At 38.3% G+C, this 20,045-nt stretch overlaps 1 protein-coding gene across 1 annotated transcript in view; it reads right to left on the reverse strand.

The window, feature by feature from the left end:
- Slc26a5 (solute carrier family 26 member 5) overlaps nt 1-19,472 on the reverse strand; it is a 52,558-nt gene extending 33,086 nt beyond the window's left edge. Inside the window, exons 1-2 of the mRNA XM_047561193.1 lie at nt 19,378-19,472; nt 16,015-16,133 (exon numbers count right to left, since the gene is read on the reverse strand). The gene's annotated coding sequence lies outside the window, so the exon portion shown is untranslated. The remainder of the gene's footprint in view (nt 1-16,014; nt 16,134-19,377) is intronic.
- Between the last annotated feature and the right edge of the window lie 573 nt (nt 19,473-20,045).

A 20,045-nucleotide genomic window follows, 5' to 3' on the forward strand; every position in this document is an offset into this window, starting at 1 on the left:
AAAATCAAGGCTGGTTTAATGCTCATAAAGTATTCAGTATAATATGTTATACTAGCTGTTGATTAAGATAAAAATATTATTATATCAATCATTAGCATGCCATTTATCATTTGGCCAATATGACCATATCATCAGATCAACAGATGAATAAGAAAATCATATGATTGTGTTAATGGATACAAAAAAGTGATTTGACATATTCAATACCCACTAATGATAAAAATTGTCAAAAAAAAACAAAACCCTGGAATAAAAAGGAACCACCTTAATCTATTAAAGTTACATATTAAAAAAAAAAAAGCTGAAACTTCGACTAACATTTCCCTATCATCCCTTCCCCTGGGACCCTGGTAACCACTATCCTACTCTCCACTTCTGTTTTGTCTTTAATGTTTCCAGTGAGAACATTCTGAGAAGGGAATTTGGAAAACCTGTACAAAATACCACCTAAATCTCCTTGTGCTTAAATCTCTAGCTAGCATGGATTCTGTAGTCTGAAACTAAGAACCCTCACTTCTACAGTAATGCTTTTCTTTGTTAAATGTTTCAAAACTGAGTATTTGTCTCTGTGGTCTGCAGGTAGTGGAAGAAAGTGAGTCTCATGGCAGCCATCCATCTTTTCAGAGTAACTAACTTATGTATTTAAAACTTGAATAATGCATATATTAACATTTTAATTTCAAATAGGTAAGCACAGGCCCAAGCTAACCATCTTTCATATATATACTCTATGGGTATTAGCATGAACATTTAACAAAAATAAATGTTATTATGAAGTTTTTTTGATTCTGCCTAGAGAAACAGCACTTAAACTTTAAAAATAAGTACATAGCATATAGCAAAGGCCTTATTAATTATAATCCAGGGTGTGGGAGATCTTCACTTAGGACTTTATCAACCAGTTTCTATGCAATGGGAAAAGTTGCTTTCTCTTTATGCTTCCGAGAATATATTATCTGCTTTTCCCTATTAACAAACATTAATTAGTGGCCCAATATGTAGAAAGAGCAAAAGGTCTTAAAATCTGTGCAAGCTGCTCTTGAATAGCGCCTATAAGCTCTGTGAGGGCAGGTCTCTTGCTCCTGAGCACACAGCACACAGCTGACCCATAGCAGCTCCCAGGCAATTTCTGACTGAATGTTTTGAGCGTTATTTGATCCACAGAGGTCAAAGTTTCCAGAGCATTTAGCCTTGGGCTCTGCCCAGCCTTCTCCCTTCCTCTATACAGATCCTCCCTCCTTAAATTCTTCTGCCAAAGGGTACCTAGCTTAGTGTCCAAAATGCAACACCCTATACTGGGTTTGGGATTCAGAAGGCTGTGTTTGGAGGTAGGAATTGGCACTTAACTACAGTGTGTTGTAGATAAGGTTTTTATTCCTGGATTTCCTTATCTGGGAGTCTGGGTTATGGAATCACTCTATGGTAGTTGGCTTTTGTTGCTATGACCAAAATACTGGACAAGAACAACTTAGAGGAGGAAAAGTTTATTTTGGGCTCCTGATTTCAGAAGTTCGGTCTATGATGGGCAATCTCCACTGCTGTGGGCCTGAGGTAAAACAGAACATGGTGGCAGAAGGGCCAGGCAGAGGAAGGATGCTTAGCTCATAGCAGGCAGGAAGCAAAGAACAAGGGACAAGAGCAAGATATAGTGACAACCCTAGTGACGTACTATCTCCAGCCCTGCCCCACCTGCCTACAGTTACCACCCAGGAGTCCATTTAAATACTAATCCATCAAATGGATTAATCCACGGATGAGGTTACACCTCCCATGATCTGATCATTTTCACTCTGAACATTTCGACATTGCCTAACACACGAACTTTTGGGGAGACGTTAACAATTCAAATCATAACACATCTAGACCAATTCAAGTCCTGGTTCTGCCTTTATGCTGGGGTATCAGGTGAGCTACTAGACCTAAGTAGGGTGACCGTAGGTCCTTGCTTCTGCCTGCTGTACCAGGGGAATTATCACTCCTAAAAGTGTAGTATATTATGGGTAATAAATTATGTTCCCTTCAGATTCCTCAACTATATCACTACAAGGAATACCTCACTCTAGATCTGTGAGGAATAAATTAGAAAATGTTTCTAAAGTAATTATCATGAGGCCTGATATGCAAGAAGTACCCAACAAATGTAACTATTATTACTACTGTGGGCAGGGTACTTAATTTCCTTCAAACTCAGACTGCTTATTTGTAAATGAGGATAATTGTTTTCCTTTATTTTTATTTAATTACCATCTGAACGTATTCACAGGGCTCAAAAATTTATATAAACAAAGAATATGAAATTCCATGACTGAAGGTCCCCATTGTGCCAGCTTCCTGTGTGTCTTTCCAGAGGTATTTTATATGCACATAAGCAGATATGAACACGTTCTTTTTCCTATGACCAGCAACATACCTTAGTGCTATTCTACATGTTGCCTTTCTCGCATAATCATATATCCTTGTGATCTTTCCATATTAGATCAAAAGAACTTCCTTATTCTTTTATGTTTTAAATAAGCTGCACAGCATGCCATTCCATGGGGCTTCCCTCATTTGTTTTAATTTAGTCTTAATAGTGTTGAGGCTAAATGTGTAAGTACTTAGAATAAATTTTATTTTTTATTTTTCTGTTATGGGACTTGAGCCCAGGTCTTGCACATTTCAGGAAAGTACTCTACTACTAAATTATATCCCAAAACCTTTTTTTCTATTTTGGTAGTATCTTGTTGACCTTCAACTTTAAATTCTCCCGTCTTAATGTTGGGAGAAATCCTAGTTCTTGGCTTGAAGCAGTTAATGTCTAAAGTGTGTAAACTTGCAGAGAGGAGCATTCCGCTCTGGCCACCTAGGAATGTAAACGACTGCCCCAAGTTGACCTAGTGTTACCAAGGGAACCTGTATAGGGACCTGGTGGTCTGATCCCCTGTGGCACATTGTGATTGGGCAAGAAACTTATAAAATGTATACCTGTTCCCGCAATAAACGAGTTTGCAGGCTGCTTACCACAAGCCTGCTTCCACCTAACTCCCGGAGTCTGGGGGTCTTGACTCCGTGGCCCTTACCTGCACCTAAGCTGGCCTGGCACCCCTACGGCTTACCTTCCCAGGTAACTGGGATTACAGGTGTGGGTCTTTACTGACATGCCCAGCTTTAGAATATGGTTTTTATAATTCAATAGGCATTTATCACCCAATAGATATTTATTATATTTATTAATTATTACTTTCATTCTCTTTTTATTTTTTTTTCTTTTTTTGAGATGGGTGTCCCTTATGATACCTAGGCTAGCCCAAGCAATCCTCCTGCCTCAACCTATCACATAGCTGGGACTAAAGATAAATACCTCTGTAATTGGCTCTCTTATAACCCTTTAAATTTTTTTTTAAACAAAAAATTTCATTTTTATTGTAAACAAATGGGATACACCTGTTTCTCTGTTTGTACATGAAGTAGAGGAATACCATTTGTGTAATCATACATTTAGCTAGGGTAATAGTTTTTGATTCATTCTGTTATTTTTTTTCTTCACCCCCACCCCTCCCACCCAACCCTTTAAATTTTTTTTTTTTTTGCAATGGGTATTTTTTATTTATTATCGTATACAAATGGGATACATGTTGTTTCTCTATTTGTACATGGAGTCAAGGCATACCATTTGTGTAATCATAAATTTACATAGGGCAATGATGTTTGATTCATTATTTTTTTCCCTTCCCCCCCACACCTCCCACCCCTCTTTTCCCTCTACACAGTCCTTCCTTCACCATTCTTACCACCCTTCTTATCCCTAAACCTAAACCTAACCCTAACCCTAACACTAACCCCTCCCACCCCCCATTATATGTCCTCATCCGCTTATCAGCAAGATCATTCGTCCTTTAGTTTTTTGAGATTGGCTTATCTCGCTTAGCATGATATTCTCCAATTTCATCCATTTGCCTGCAAATGCCATAATTTTATCATTCTTCATTGTGGAGTAATATTCCATTGTATATATATGCCACAGTTTCTTTTTTTTTTTTTTTTTTTTGCGGTACTGGGGATCGAACTCAGGGCCTTGTGCTTTCGAGGCAAGCACTCTACCAGCTGAGCTATCTCCCCAGCCCTGCCACAGTTTCTTTATCCATTCATCAACTGAAAGGCATCTAGGTTGGTTCCACAATCTGGCTATGGTGAATTGAGCAGCAATGAACATTGATGGGGCTGTATCTCTGTAGTATGCTGATTTTAAGACCTTTGGGTATAGGCCAAGGAGTGGGATAGCTGGGTCAAATGGTGGTTCCATTCCAAGCTTTCTGAGGAATCTCCATACTGTTTTCCAGAGTGGCTGCACTAATTTGCAACCCCACCAGCGACGTATGAGTGTTCCTTTCTCCCCACATCCTCGCCAACACCTATTGTTGCTTGTGTTCTTGATAATCGCCATTTTAATTGGGGTGAGATGAAATCTTAGGGTAGTTTTGATTTGCATTTCTCTTATTACTAGAGATGTTGAACATTTTTTCATGTATCTGTTGATTGCTTGTACATCTTCTTCTGTGAAGTGTCTGTTCATTTCCTTAGCCCATTTGTTGATTGGATTAATTGTATTCTTGGTGTAGAGTTTTTTGAGTTCTTTATAGATTCTGGAAATTAGCACTCTATCTGAAGTATGGTTGGCAAAGATATTCTCCCACTCTGTAGGCTCTCTCTTCACATTACTGAGAGTTTCCTTTGCTGAGAGAAAGCTTTTTAGTTTGAATCTATCCAAGTTGTTGATTCTTGCTTTTATTTCTTGTGCTATGGGAGTCCTGTTAAGGAAATCTGATCCTAAGCCAACAAGTTGAAGGATTGGACCTACTTTTTCTTCTATAAAATGCAGGGTCTCTGGTCTGATTCCGAGGTCCTTGATCCATTTTGAGTTGAGTTTTGTGTAGGGTGAGAGATAGGGGTTTAATTTCATTCTGTTGCATATGGTTTTCCAGTTTTCCCAGCACCATTTGTTGAAGAGGTTATCTTTTCTCCTTTGCAAATTTTTGGCCCCTTTGTCTAGTATGAGAAAATTGTATTTATTTGGGTTTGTGTCCATGTCCTCTATTCTGTACCATTGATCTACCTGTCTATTTTGGTACCAATACCATGCCGTTTTTGTTACTATTGCTTTGTGGTAGAGTTGAAGATCTGGTATTGCAATACCCCCTACTTCGCTCTTTCTACTGAGGATTGCTTTAGCTATTCTGGGTTTTTAATTCTTCCAGATGAATTTCATAATTGCTTGCTCAATTTCTGCACAGTATATCATTGGTATTTTAATTGGAATTGCATTGAATCTGTATAGCACTTTAGGTAGTATGGCCATTTTGACAATATTAATTCTGCCTATCCAAGAACATGGGAGATCTTTCCATCTTCTAAGGTTTTCTTTAATTTCTTTCTTTAGTGTTCTGTAGTTCTCATTGTAGAGGTCTTTCAACTCTTTTGTGAGATTGATTCCCAAGTATTTTATTTTTTTTGATGCTATTGTGAATGGGGTAGTTTTCCTAATTTCTCTTTCTGAAGATTCATCACTTATGTATAAAAATGCATTGGATTTATGAGCATTGATCTTGTAACCTGCTACTTTACTGAATTCACTTATGAGTTCTAAAAGTTTTCTGGTGGAATTTCCAGGTCCCTCTAAATATATAATCATGTCATCAGCGAACAGGGATAGTTTGAGTTCTTCTTTTCCAATTTGTATCCCTTTAATTTCTTTGGTTTGTCTAATTGCTCTGGCTAGAGTCTCAAGGATGATATTGAATAGAAGTGGTGATAGAGGGCATCCCTGCCTTGTTCCAGTTTTTAGGGGGAATGCTTTCAGTTTTTCACCATTTAGAATGATATTGGCCATGGGCTTAGTGTATATGACCTTTATAATGTTAAGGAATGTTCCCACTACCCCAATTTTTTCTAGTGTTTTGAGCATGAAGAGATGCTGTATTTTATCGAATGCTTTTTCTGCATCTATTGAAATAATCATGTGATTCTTGACTTTAAGTCTATTGATATGGTGAATGACATTTATCGATTTCCGGATGTTGAACCAACCTTGCATCCCTGGGATAAAATCCACTTGATCGTGGTGCACTATCTTTTTAATATATTTTTGTATGCGATTTGCTAAAATTTTGTTGAGAATTTTTGTGTCGATGTTCATTAAGGATATTGGTCTGAAATTTTCTTTCCTCGATGTGTCTCTGTCTGGTTTAGGTATCAGGGTGACATTGGCTTCATAGAACGAGTTTGGTAGGGTTCCCTCTTCTTCTATTTCATGGAATACTTTGAGGAGTATTGGAATGAGCTCTTCTTTAAAGGTTTTGTAGAACTCGGCTGAGAACCCATCTGGTCCCGGACTTTTCTTTGTTGGTAGGCTTTTGATGACCTCTTCTATTTCATTGCTTGAAATTGATTTATTTAAGTTGTGTATGTCCTTCTCGTTCAGTTTAGGTAATTCATATGTCTCTAGAAACTTGTTGATGTCTTCGAGGTTTTCTGTTTTGTTGGAGTATAGATTTTCAAAATAGCTTCTAATTATGTTTTGTATTTCACTCATATCTGTTGTGATATTTCCTTGTTCATTCTGAATTTTAGTAATTTGAGTTTTCTCCCTCTTTCTCTTTGTTAATGTGGCTAAGGGTTTATCAATTTTGTTTATTTTTTCAAAGAACCAACTATTTATTTTGTTAATTTTTCCGATTGTTTCTTTTTTTTCAATTTTGTTGATCTCGGCTCTGATTTTAACTATTTCCTGTCTTCTACTACTTTTGGTGTTGGTCTGCTCTTCTTTTTCTAGGGCTTTGAGCTGTAGTGTTAAGTCGTTTATTTGTTGATTTCTACTTCTTTTGTTGATTGCGCCCCATGAAATAAATCTTCCTCTAAGTACTGCTTTCATAGTGTCCCAGAGATTTTGATATGATGTGTCTTTGTTCTCGTTTACTTCTAAGAATTTTTTTATTTCCCTCCTGATGTCTTCTGTTATCCATTCATCATATAATAGTGTATTATTTAATCTCCAGGTATTGGAGAAGTTTCTGTTTTTTATTCTGTCATTTATTTCTAATTTCAATCCATTATGATCTGATAGAGTACAAGGTAGTATCTCTATCTTTTTGTATTTGCTAACAGTAGCTTTGTGGCATAAAATATGGTCTATTTTAGAGAAGGATTCATGTGCTGCTGAGAAGAAAGTGTATTCGCTCTTGGTTGGATGGTATATTCTATAAATGTCTGTTAAGTCTAAATTATTGATTGTGTTATTGAGATCTATGGTTTCTTTGTTCAATTTTTGTTTGGAAGATCTGTCCAGTGATGAGAGAGGTGTGTTAAAATCGCCTAGTATTATTGTGTTGTGGTCTGTTTGATTTCTGGAATTGAGAAGGATTTGTTTGTCGTACGTGGATGAGCCAATATCCGGGGCATAGATATTTATGATTGTTATGTCTTGCTGATTTATGCTTCCCTTAAGCAGCATGTAATGTCCTTCTTTATCCCTTCTGACTAGATTTGGCTTGAAGTCCACATTATCTGAAATGAGGATGGATACTTCAGCTTTTTTGCTGTGTCTGTGTGCATGGTATGTTTTTTCCCATCCTTTCACCTTTAGTCTATGGGTGTCTCTTTCTATGAGATGAGTCTCTTGCAGGCAGTATATTGTTGGATTTTTCTTTTTAATCCAATCTGCCAGTCTATGTCTTTTGATTGATGAGTTCAGGCCATTAACATTCAGGGTTATTATTTTTTGTTTGTTTGTTTGTTTGTTTTGGGTGCTGGGGATCGATCCCAGGGCCTTGTGCTTACAAGGCAAGCACTCTACGGACTGAGCTATTTCCCCAACCCCCAGAGTTATTATTGTGATATGATTTGTATTACCAGTCATTTGACTCATTTTTGTTTTTTGACATGATTTGGTTTCTCCTTTATTTGGCTATTCCTTTAGGCTAGTTCCTCCCGTTGCTGATTTGCATCGTTGTTTTTCATCTCTTCTTCATGGAATATTTTGCTGAGAATGTTCTGTAATGCCGGCTTCCTTTTTGTAAATTCCTTTAGCTTTTGTTTATCATGGAAGGATCTTATTTCATCGTCAAATGTGAAAGTAAGTTTTGCTGGGTATAAGATTCTTGGTTGGCATCCATTTTCTTTCAGGGCTTGGTAAATGTTGTTCCAGGCCCTTCTAGCTTTTAGGGTCTGGATTGAAAAATCTGCTGATATTCTTATTGGTTTCCCCCTGAATGTAATTTGATTCTTTTCTCTTGCGGCCTTTAAAATTCTGTCTTTATTTTGTATGTTAGGTATTTTCATAATAATGTATCTTGGTGTGGGCCTGTTGTAATTTTGTATATTTGGAGTCCTATAAGCCTCTTGTACTTGGTTTTCCATTTCGTTCTTCAGATTTGGGAAATTTTCTGATATTATTTCATTGAATAGATTGTTCATTCCTTTGGTTTGTTTCTCTAAGCCTTCCTCAATCCCAATAATTCTTAAATTTGGCCTTTTCATGATATCCCATAATTCCTGTAGATTCTGTTCATGATTTCTTACCATCTTCTCTGTTTGGCCAACTTTGCTTTCAAGATTAAATAATTTGTTTTCAATGTCTGAGGTTCTGTCTTCCTGGACTTGGAGCTGGTTCTGATCAGAAAGACTCTCACTGGGGCGCCTGCTCCGAGAGCTGGAGAAGCTGGCGGTGTGGGAGGGACCCACCACTGGAGTGCGCAGGGCTGCATGGGGGAGAGTCTAGCTGCCCTGCCCTGCTCCGATAAGCCACCTGTATCTGGGCCTGCTGCCCAGGCCGAGCTTTACCCAGTGGGTGAGACTCACCCGTGGCTCTATTTTAGTTTGAGTATCTCAATGCCTCCCCTTCTTGAATCCTGGGTTCTGGAGTGACTAGAGATGCAGTCACCCTCTAGTCCGCCATCTTGGATCCCCCTTTAAATTTTTAAAAAATATTTTTAATTGTAGGTGGACACGATACCTTTGTTTATTTATATATTTTTTTATGTGGTGCTGGGAATTGAACCCAGTGCCTCACATGTGCAAGGCAAATGCTCTGCCACTGAGCCACAATCCCAGCCCTTACCCTTTAAATTAATCTCACAGTTGTTTCTTTTTACCCTGCTTTGTTTCTAAAGGCCTTAGATCTTCGTTTATTTATCAACTCAATATAAATCTATTGAGCCTATTTACATATTTGGCTGTGACATGTAAGTTGGCTACATTTAAGAAATCAGTAAGCTATAATTTATGGCCTTAGGAAACTTGTCATCTGATACCTGCAGATCTACTTCCTTTTAAGGACTTCTCCCAGGTAGGAAAAGTCACAGGAAGTGATGAAGTATGTAGGGAAACATGGGAAGTTTGGGAATGGGACTTAGAGATTGTTGGTGAGGAAATAGGACCTTCAGGAAATTAGAGCAAGGGCCTTTCATATAGAATATGTGTTATGTTTTTCTTTTTTATTTCTATATTTTTTCCTCTTATTTTGTGGTACTGGGGATCAAACCCAGGAGCATTCTGCCTCTGAACTACACTCCCAGCTCTTTAAAAAATTTTATTTTGAGACATGGTCTCCTTAAGTTGCCAGTGATGACCTTGAACTTGTAATATTCCTGCATCAACCTCCCGAGTTTCTGGAATTATAGTTGTGCACCACTGTGCCTGGTTACTTTTTTTTTATTGTTGTAAAATTTAATATAGGACCACTGTGGAAATTTAGAAATTTATTTATTTTTCTTGTAGTTCATATTCTTTGTTTTTTGGAAATTTATTTTTCCATTCACAAATTATATATATTATAAATGCATACATATACACATATGCACATATATATATATGGTATATTTACATGGATGAGATGCTATCTTGACAGTTTTGGGTTAAAAATTTTGTTTTTTACTTAATATTGTATCATAAACATTTTCCCATGTCATAAACAGCTTCATAAGTATAATTTCTAAAGATTGCAGGCTATTTTCTAATATGATGCATGCTATTTTCTGCCATGATTTTACCACCCCCTTTTGTAATAATTAGGCTATTTTCAATTTTTTTGTTATTATAAATGGGGTTTTTGCTTTTGAGCTGTGAGTTTGTATATGTCATGATAATAAGTAGTTCATATTTAAACACTGCTGATACAGATTTATAAGTACTAGATGACTTACAAACATGTAAAACAAACTGACAAAATAATGTGGATGGCAGACACTGATGGGAGTTTCTTATTTGTCCTGAAGTGCAACAGTAAAGTAATTATAGTAGTTAGAACTTATGAAAACTGCAGTTAAAGATTAGCATCCATGTAAGGTATGCCCATATTTCAGATGAAGTATCTGAGGCTCTGATGGAGTAACATCAGATGGGACTGGAATTCAGTTCTCATTTCAGAAACCATCTTCTCATCTTACCTCATCAAGTGTGTATCAGATTAATTATGTCACAATGTTCATCTAAATCATATTAATTACAGGCATGTAAAAATTTTGTTTTTTACTTAATATTGTATCATAATATTAAGTATCTTTATTGTTTAAGAAGCACAGTGGTTTGGAACAAATGAGAAGCAAGGCAGGAAGTCAAGGAAGACTTCGGCAAAGACACTGGATTTTAAGTGGCTATAGAATAATGGACAGAAGGCAGAGATGGGCATATGACTCTGGATGGACAGGTAAAAGGCAGAAATTAATAGGACATGTTCATGGAATACCAAAATACTGGCAGAAATTGTCCTTTGGGCGGTCACAGGAAATGGTCTTGAAGGATCATAAAAGGCAGGCTACAGGTTCCAGTCTAAAGCCATATGCTCTTTCATTTGATCATATCCCAATCCTCTTTTGTTCTACATAGAATTATTGGTCAAACCACCCTACTGGGGCTGGGGAGATAGCTCAGTTGGTAGAGGGATCGCCTCGCAAGCACAAGGCCCTGGGTTCGATCCCCAGCACCCCCCCCCAAAAAAAAAAAAAAAAAAAAAACCACCCTACCATGAAATTATTCAGTTCTGTTGAAGAAATTGAATCCCTTCCAGCACTAATTTGCTGTGACTCCATAAGTTGAAAAATTGCAAGATTTATTTTCCAACTAGGAACACTTGAAAGATCATTAATACTACAAGACATACCTCCAGAATCTTTGTGGTAAAAAGCCCAGTAATTCAAACTGGTACTTAAGGTTGGATGACAGATTCTTTAATAAGAAAAGCTCTCTGAGTGAAAATAGGAGAACCTACTGGTTGACCAGTCATTTTTTCCTAAAATAATTTTTAGTCAATGTAATAGAGACATGATAAAATTGTAAGTATTATGGAAGGGCTAATAATGAAAAGCAGTAGTTTTCCACCCTACCTCTCTCCAGTCCTTGTTCCATTCTCCTAAAGCAACCACTTTCTTGAAATCATTTTTGTTATCAGTTCTTATGATGTTTATTTTTAACTCTAAACCAGTATTTCTTAAAAGAAAAAAAAAAAGAGAGAGAGAGAATTTGGTATTTAGGGTGGGATTTGTGTGGGAAGATTCCATATATTTAGCATCTTTGTTCTTGACATTAATTACTAATAGTACCCCCCACTCACCACTATGGTACAATTCTAGAGCTTTAATAGACATAATGGGTGGTTTCTCTGTTTCTTATCATCCCTGGCGTAGTCTCTATAGCTTTGACATTTAGCTATGCACTCTACAAGATTTCAAAAACTGTATCTTTTAGTCCTTCTAAGAAATTATTATTGTTATTTTTGAGAAAGTGTCTTGCTGTGTTGCTCAGGATGGTCATGAATTATTTTTATCTAAATAAAATCATATAAAAATGTTCCTGATTTTTTTTATTGCTTCTTTTAAATAGCATTCTGTTTTTATTGTCTGGAAATATTAACATTTTAATCACTCTAAGCATACTCAGATTTTTTAAAAAGTGATTTTCTTTTCCCTATATTATCTCTTATCTGGTAATAGTAATTGTTTATCTTCATTTTTTCATGTTCCTTAATATGTCATGTTCTTATTTACATATTTTCTTTATAAGTTAAGGATTTCATTCACTTTTTTTGCTCATTTATTTCACTTTCCTCCATTCCATAGTCCTGTATATATGTGTGTCTAGGACAGGATTCTTCCCTGACAAAATGAAGATCAGGAGACTTTGGGTACCAGAGTTGACTTTGTTAGTGGCTCAATTTATTTTAGGGTGAGAAGACAAGAACCAGCCTGCAGACCAGGGCCTACCATCTTTCTAAATCTCAAAAAGAAAAAGATTTACAGTTGGTCCTCCATATTTATTGGTTCTATAGTCACAGAGTCTACCAACCACAGATAAAATATATTTGAAAAAAATTGTGCCTGTCCTGAACATGTACAGACTTTTATTCTTGTATTAGTCCCTAAATGATACACTAGAACAAGTATTTACACAGCATTGACATTGCATTAGATATTACAAGTACTATAGAGTTTAATTAAAGCATTTGGGAGGATTGTGTAGACTATATGCAAACACTATGCCATTTTATAAAAGGAGCTTAGGCATCTGTGGATTTTGGTCCACAGGGGGAGGTTTAGAACCAATCACCATGGATATTAAAGCACAACTATATCCTACAGTGTCAACAATCAGAAGCCTCTGCTCACTGTAACTAACCCAGGAAGACTCTCCATTTACTTCTCTGCCTTCAGACCTGGCTGCTCATACATGTTTTCTGCCTTTGCTGATTCCATGCTCACCGCTTCTCTGGGGTTCTTTTTAGACCATTATTTGCAACCCCATGGTCTTTCTTGCACTAATTCTTGGTTCTGTTTCATCACTAACTTACTTCTAAACATTTTCCTATATCATTCCCTTCAGAGTGTTCCTCTGCTTGTATAGTCATGTAAATGGAGTTATGGAACAGAAAGAAAACAAATGCTTGTGCTTGCCCTATTATCTTTGATCTCTGATTTGTTATTATGGTCCATTTTACATTGGGCAGTCATGTGCTACAATTCATTAAGTACATTTTTTTTTTTTTTGGTACTAGTGATTGAACTCAGGGGCACTTGACCACTGAGTCCCATCTCCAATCCTATTTCATATTTTATTTAGAGGCAGGGTATCCTTGAGTTGCTTAGCACCTCACTGTTAGTGAGGCTGGCTTTGAACTCATGATCCTCCTGCCTCAGCCTCCAGAACCACTGGCATTACAGGCATGTGCCACCATACCTGGCTCAAGTACATCTTTAATATGAAATATACAGATGTATGAAGAAATATTTGAAAGCATTTCCCATAAAATGGCTAACAGAAGCTGTGCTGATGGTGCTGACACTTTTATTTTTTTGTTTATCTGCATATTCTAGGATTTCTACATTAGATACTATTATTTTAGTAAATGACATAATAAACTATATGTTAAGTGCCAATAACAAAATTAATAGGTACTTTCTGTTATCCTCTTAGAGGAGTCTGCAAATATAGGAGACCCTTGCTATTTGAGATGAAAAGTGGGAATTATGAGCCAGTTGTGGTTGCTCAGCTACTCAGGAGGCTGAGGCAGGAAGCAACTTAGCAAGATTATGTCTCAAAAGAAACTAAAAAGGGTTAGGGATATAACTCAGTGGTAGAGTGCTTGCCTAACATGTGTAAAGCCCTGGATTCAATCCCCACTACCATGCACATGCACACAAAGTGGTAGTTATTATGGCCACAGACCTTTGGAGATTGTCATTAAGAGTGTTCAATAAAACAGGGACTAGTTAAGAAATTCTATCATTTCTAATCATTTTACATTTCATTGTTTTGAGGAACTAAAGATCATAGTTTTAAAGACTGAAAAAGCTAATTCATGATAATCCTAAGGAGCAGTAAAACTCTGTTTTTATCATCTTAAAAACAATTGTTTACATATAAACATTAATAAGTCTTTAAGTTTAGCAAGTTTTTCATTATTGTTAAGCTTATGTTGACAAATCCATCTTTTCCTAGTGCCTTTATTCCTGCCTTAATTTGTTTTAAAAAGTGGATAAAGAATAAATTATGAAATAATAAAAAAGCATGTGCCAATATCATAAAATCTTTGGAAACAATGATCAGTGAGAAAGACATAAAATCAATGCAATGCTAGAATTTTATTTATGCATTTTTTAATGACAGTGGGTAAAACCAGCTCTAGGTGGCTGGTGTGGTAGAGGCTGGGCTGATTCTTTAGGGGTGCACTGGAGTTTTGAAATCAGGTCTGGGCAGCTCCTCTGACCTAAAAAGGTAAAGAATTCCACTGCTGATAGCTTTCTGCTCCAGAAAAAAGTATTCTCCGACAAATACTAATACTCAGATATTATTTAGTATTCAGTCAGGCCCTGGGACTGGTGAACACTAGATTAGATCAGGTGTGTGCAGGCCACCAGGTCACCCTTGGAGCTACCACTCCACATTGCATATGGAAGATTGCAGGGAACAAGCAGGAAATTCAGAGCCAGGCGAAGCCCACATTCACCAAAAAGTAGGATGTGATGATTTGCCTACATTTTAGAAAGCTTGAAAACAAGCTTGTAGCAGATCAACCCAAAGAAAGGTTAAATGTAGTTCCCTGAAATGCATGTGCCTCTTACCCTAGCTTAATGCCTTCCCATTTTTTTTGTCCATTCATGTCTGTCTCTTTTGTACTGTGTTTTGTCTTTGAGGTATTTTCAGAAATGTAGGGTAAAAGGAGAACAAAGAGCGGGATAAACAAAGATCATGATAAACAAAGATCATGGATTACACTTTAATAAGTTTTATCTTTATAGCAAGAACAGTTTTCCAAGTGTGAACATCTATAAAAGTTTCAATGTAACAGCAACAAGATTGAGTCCCAAAATGAGTAAGTAAACCATGTGCTCTTTTTTCCTCTCCCAGTTCTGGTAACTCAATCGTCTGATTACTTGAGAAGGTGTGAGGATCATTTTATTTTATCTCAGCTTGGACACAGAGGCTCACATTTCAGCTACCATCAAGGTGATCATCCTTTCCCTTGTTGACACCTTTCTTCCCTACCCCAACAAGTCACAGATCACTTCTAGGAGACAATTTCAAGAGGCTATTAAACACTGGCATGGATACCCAGAGAAGAGATGTATCATCCCTGAGGGCCTTTGGAATAGAGGCTCATTTTGGATAGTCAGAGTTACACACCTAATTCAGTCCATCAAAAGGCACCTGGAGCTGAAAACTCAGCAAAGCACTCTGGGAACAGAAGGTGGTGAAAAGGAGCAGCTCTTTCCTGAACATACTAAAATGGTTTGGTCTGGACTACTTCTTAGAAGGGGCATAATTCAGGCTTGCTTACCCTGCACATGTGAAATGCAGGGTAAGGCTATGTGTAATGGACTTTTTTGGACCTGCTTTCTGTCCTAAGATTACAAAATCTCAGAATTGGTTCTTTGTGATTATTTAACCAGTGATTCTCTACCTTGACTGGATATTAGTATTTACTGGGGGAACTTTTGAAAGATATCTGGGCCTTACCTTAGTCCAATTAAATCAAGTTTTTTGTATTTTGTTTTTTAAAGTAAACTTCCAGGCAGTGCAAGTATATAATGGAGCCACATATTATAGTTGAGAAACACTGGTGCCATATGCCAGCCTACTTTTATACAAAGCAAAACCAAGGTCCAAAGAATTTAATTGACTTGCTGAAGATTATAGCTACACAGCCTGGCAGGGCCTGGATTAAAACCATAATCTCTATGAATTTAAATATCCAATAAACATCTATCAATGATATTCTAAAGTTGATTACCAGTCACTGGTTGCCAGTCAAGAATAAGGTCAGTCAAGGTTGGTTGATATCTAAGAATCAGTTAGACTGATCCTGATCTAAGTTTAAAGGTGAGAATAAGGCTTAAGGATTTTGACATTCTCTCTTATATTTTTCTTCCAAATAGTGGTGTATGATTCACACTTCTGGAAATTTTAAGGATTCCTTTAATCTAGATAAAATCTGTCACTACCTATGTCCTACTATCTCATTTTACTAGTTCCAGGAGGCCCTTAACTTACCCAGCTCCAATGTGCAGTACAACAGGCAGGGGACAAGATGCCAAGTTGGGAGCTCACTGCAGTTTAGTGAAACCCTTGATTGGTGGGGCTGAGAGTTGAAGGGACAGCTCACTCCTCCCCTGGATAAAGAAGAAAGGGAGTTAGCACAGCATTTTCTGATTTATTCTTAGAAGTCACGTCTAAAATGCCTCTTCAATGCTATTCGTTGGTTCCTAATTCTAACCCACTCTAAGACACAGCTACTGCTATCACAGTGGTTTATACTACTGTATAATATAATACTCATACAGAATATAATACTCATACAGTAAATAAAAGTTAAGTATACAAATCAATAAATCTTTCTAAAGGTGAATTGCTAGGGTATGTGGGAGACGAACTCCTCAATTTTTTAATTCAACCTATTCCTATAACTTGGTAACTCATGGTTAGAAAATCCTGTGTGAGAAACTATTCCCCCAAATGGGATATCAGTACTGGGAACAAATCTTAGAATCACTTTTCTTGAGAAAAGCAAGAAAAATTAAAAAATAAAGTGAGGTGTGGTGGTGCACACCTGTAATTCCAGCAACTCCAGAGGCAGAGGCATGAGGATCACAAGTTTGAGGCCAGCTGGGCAACTTAGCAGGAACTTTCAAAATAAAAAAACAAAACTTGCTGAGGATGCAGCTCAGGGGTACAGTGCCCTTGGATTCAATCCCTAGTACCCAAAACAAAACACACACAAAAAAAGAGCATGGCATAATATTCAAGAAAAAGAGTTGATCTTGCTCAATTAAAAATGAATGGAATTTAAGTGTCTTTAGTCTTTCACAGATAATCCAGAACACTTACTCAAGAAGCTGAGTATTTATTTCATGTGAAAGTAGAACAATACACTCAGTTTGTGGATTTACCCACATCTCTGCCTCATTTCCATTTCCCTCCATCTATCCACCCTCTGACTTATTTTGCTGTCCCATTCTAAACTCTTAACCCTGACGTGAGGAATCCTCTGAAAGGTATGCAACATTTTGAAGAGTTGTGCATTTTTTCCTGGAGATGAACTCCCTAGTGTTTGATAGGTTTTGAAAAAGGCATGTCCCCTCTCTCAAAGTCCCCACAAAACAATGGTTTTTCAAAGGTTGATTTGAGCAGTAGAGAATAATATTGATGGTTCTTGGTACCTAAAAGGAAAGATTTCATGAAATTGTCCCCTGGAACTAATTTCCAAAAGAAGGAATAAAAGATTTAATGAAATTGAGTCCATCTCCGAAAGAATGGACTTAGATAAAAGATAGTTTGGGAGGTCCCAGAGGATTAAAGTTATCCATGTTTACTATCTTCCTTCATATAAGATTATACTAGTTTGAAAGCAAAGAAAAGGAAAACCATCATTTCATCACCTTTTTTGTTGATTTTAACTGTATTAATTTAATGGTAATGCAAACCTCAGGAGAAATGGATGTATCTTCTTAGTTACATTTCTGAGAAAACGGCTTACTTTGGAATTAACTAAAATGCAGACTACCTACTACTACAAAATGATTAAGATACCCACCGGGAGACATGAAAGCATTGAAAATGAGATGAAAACTCAACTGATTTTGATTTTCAATCAAGTAGGCAGTGCAAACCTGTATCTACACCTTACAAGTCAGCCTGCTGTTGTTTTAATTAGAAATTTCCCCAATCTTCATTCTTCAGTTCTTAGCCAAGTGCTTTTACACAGAAGGCACTTGAATACTTACTGGATTGAGTCAATTCTTTTGGTATCGCTCATAAATTAGTGAGGAACATGTAACTCTGTATAGTTTCAGAGTAGTTAGAGTGAGAAAAAAAAAGAAATCCTAAGTAACAGAATTGGGGCCTCAGGTGTTACTTAATAGACTAGAAAGCTTTCCAACAGTGCACTTAAGATATCAGCCATAGCAACTTTACCCAGGAAGTCTTTACCCTAAGTTTTTTTCTAATGCAAATTAGTTTGAATTTCTTTTTCCTCCCTCTTGTCCCTTCTGATACAAAACAATACTACCCTACAGTAATTAGAAGGATCTAGCAAAAAGTATCTCAGCTGGGACTGCAGCACAGTGGTAGTGCTAGCATGTGCAAGACCCTGAGTTCAATCCCCAGCACCATAAGGGAAAAAAAAAAAAAAAAAGGTATTTCAAATTTCACTTCCAATTGCATATTTCAAACCCCCTTCCACTTCTGGGTTATTAGTCCCTAAGTTTACTTTAGGTAATAGATTTAAATATAATGCACATTGTTCCCAGTTTTCAAATAAGAAAAAGCAGAATCTCAGCAATCCCCAAAACATTGCCATTTTTGTTGCTGCAGTTGACAAGAGTCTTCATTAAAATTCTAGACTCTAGAGCTGCCCACAGTATTCATCACAGGTGGAAGAGAATCTTTCCCTCCTCACAGTTTATCTGGCGGTGGCCTTCTTCACAGCAGTAGATCCTTGCAATTTTTCTAATTTCACTGAGAATGGCCAGGTTGTCTCCTTGGGGGTCCGCTCCCGAGTGCGTACTCAACCAGGCATAATCAATACAAGTAAATTGGTCTCCTAATCAACTGTCCTCTCTACCTACAATCACTCGGAACCACCATTATGGTAGAGAGCCTGCTACGGTAATGACGAGGAGGGCATAGGATTTTTAGACAGGAGGCCAGTACCACATTTCAGGGCAGAAAACTTTTTAGAAGCTTCTTCATTAACAGTAGTCGAATCAAGGGGTCAAGCTATGTTGTGTTGCGCGGAGGGGCCCAGTTTTGAACTGGGAACCCCAGGCAGTCAGTCGCTAGCAGAACCCGTCGTGACTGGAGGCAGCAATGGGCTCCAGAGAGAAGGCTGAAGGAATTGCAGAACAGGTTTCTGTTTTGTTAAATTGGATTTTGATACAAACAGGCTAGAACTAAAAGGGACTCGAAACTGGCCATATCAGGGCAAGTATGAAGTATGACAATATTTTGGAAGCAAGGTCAGGGCGCACAAGAAATTATGAACACAAAACTGTAAATAGCAAAGAGCTGGGTTAGAACCAAAGGGACTCCGAGAGGCAAACGTCTAGTAAAAATCTCTCTGCAGCCCCTGCAGAGGTGGAAGGAGCCAGTTAGGGGAAAGCAAGGGAAAGCACGTCCCGAGACTATCCTGCAGAGGTCAGAGACCCGCAAGGCGTGGGCAAGTCAAATGTGTTGGCTGCTAGTTTTAGAAGAGTGAGAAAGACTGGAGGTAAAGCTCGAGGCAGAGGGATAGACCCACTAGGAGAGGCGGGGACCGCCCCAGCCCAGGTCGGGTGGGCTCGGCGCCCGCTCCCCCGGGGCGCGGAGCCGGAGGCCCCCTCGCGAGCTCCCCCGACCCGCGGCCGCCCGCACACTCACCGGCCGGCGCTGCCCGGGGCTGCCCTGGGCGGAGCAGCCGCTGCCGCCTGGACGCCGCGCCGCTGCCTCCCGGTGCGGCTCTCGCAGGAGGCGCCGGCCGGCCGGTGGAGGCGCGGCGCGCAGCAGCTCCCCGGGTAACCCGAGCCCGCCCCGCCCCGCCGCCGAGCCCGGGCCGCGCAGCCCGCCCCTCGGAGGGCCAGGCCATGAGCCGCCGTCACCCCGCGCCGGACCCTGGGGCTTCGGGCTTCCCTGCTCCCCAGAGGGCTCCTAGAACTTTCTAAGGTGCTTGCAAATGAACAGTGCAGTCGACAGGCCAAGAGGAGTTACTGAGGCGAGACCCGCTTCCATCCCTCATCGCCCATGAATTTCTCCCGACCGGATTCATCGTAGCCTTAGGATGAAAAGTAAAAGGCAAATGTAGAGGTCTGAGGTTCAAGAAAGCGTGGTAAACGAGCAACAGTATTCAAGGGCAAAACATTGCTACTTTGCTTATTATTGAAATGAAAACATCCTGATACTTAAAAAGACAGTCTTACGGAGACACAAGCATAGGAACATTCTAAAACTTAGAAAATATTGAATGAAAAAAATGCATTTTTTTTTCTTTAAAACAAGCTTTGGTGAGCTGTGTGATTAACAATTTACTTATGAGTACTGACTTTTGTGCA

The sequence above is a fragment of the Sciurus carolinensis genome, chromosome 8, assembly GCF_902686445.1.
Source record: "Sciurus carolinensis chromosome 8, mSciCar1.2, whole genome shotgun sequence".
NCBI classification, from domain to species: Eukaryota; Metazoa; Chordata; class Mammalia; order Rodentia; family Sciuridae; genus Sciurus; species Sciurus carolinensis.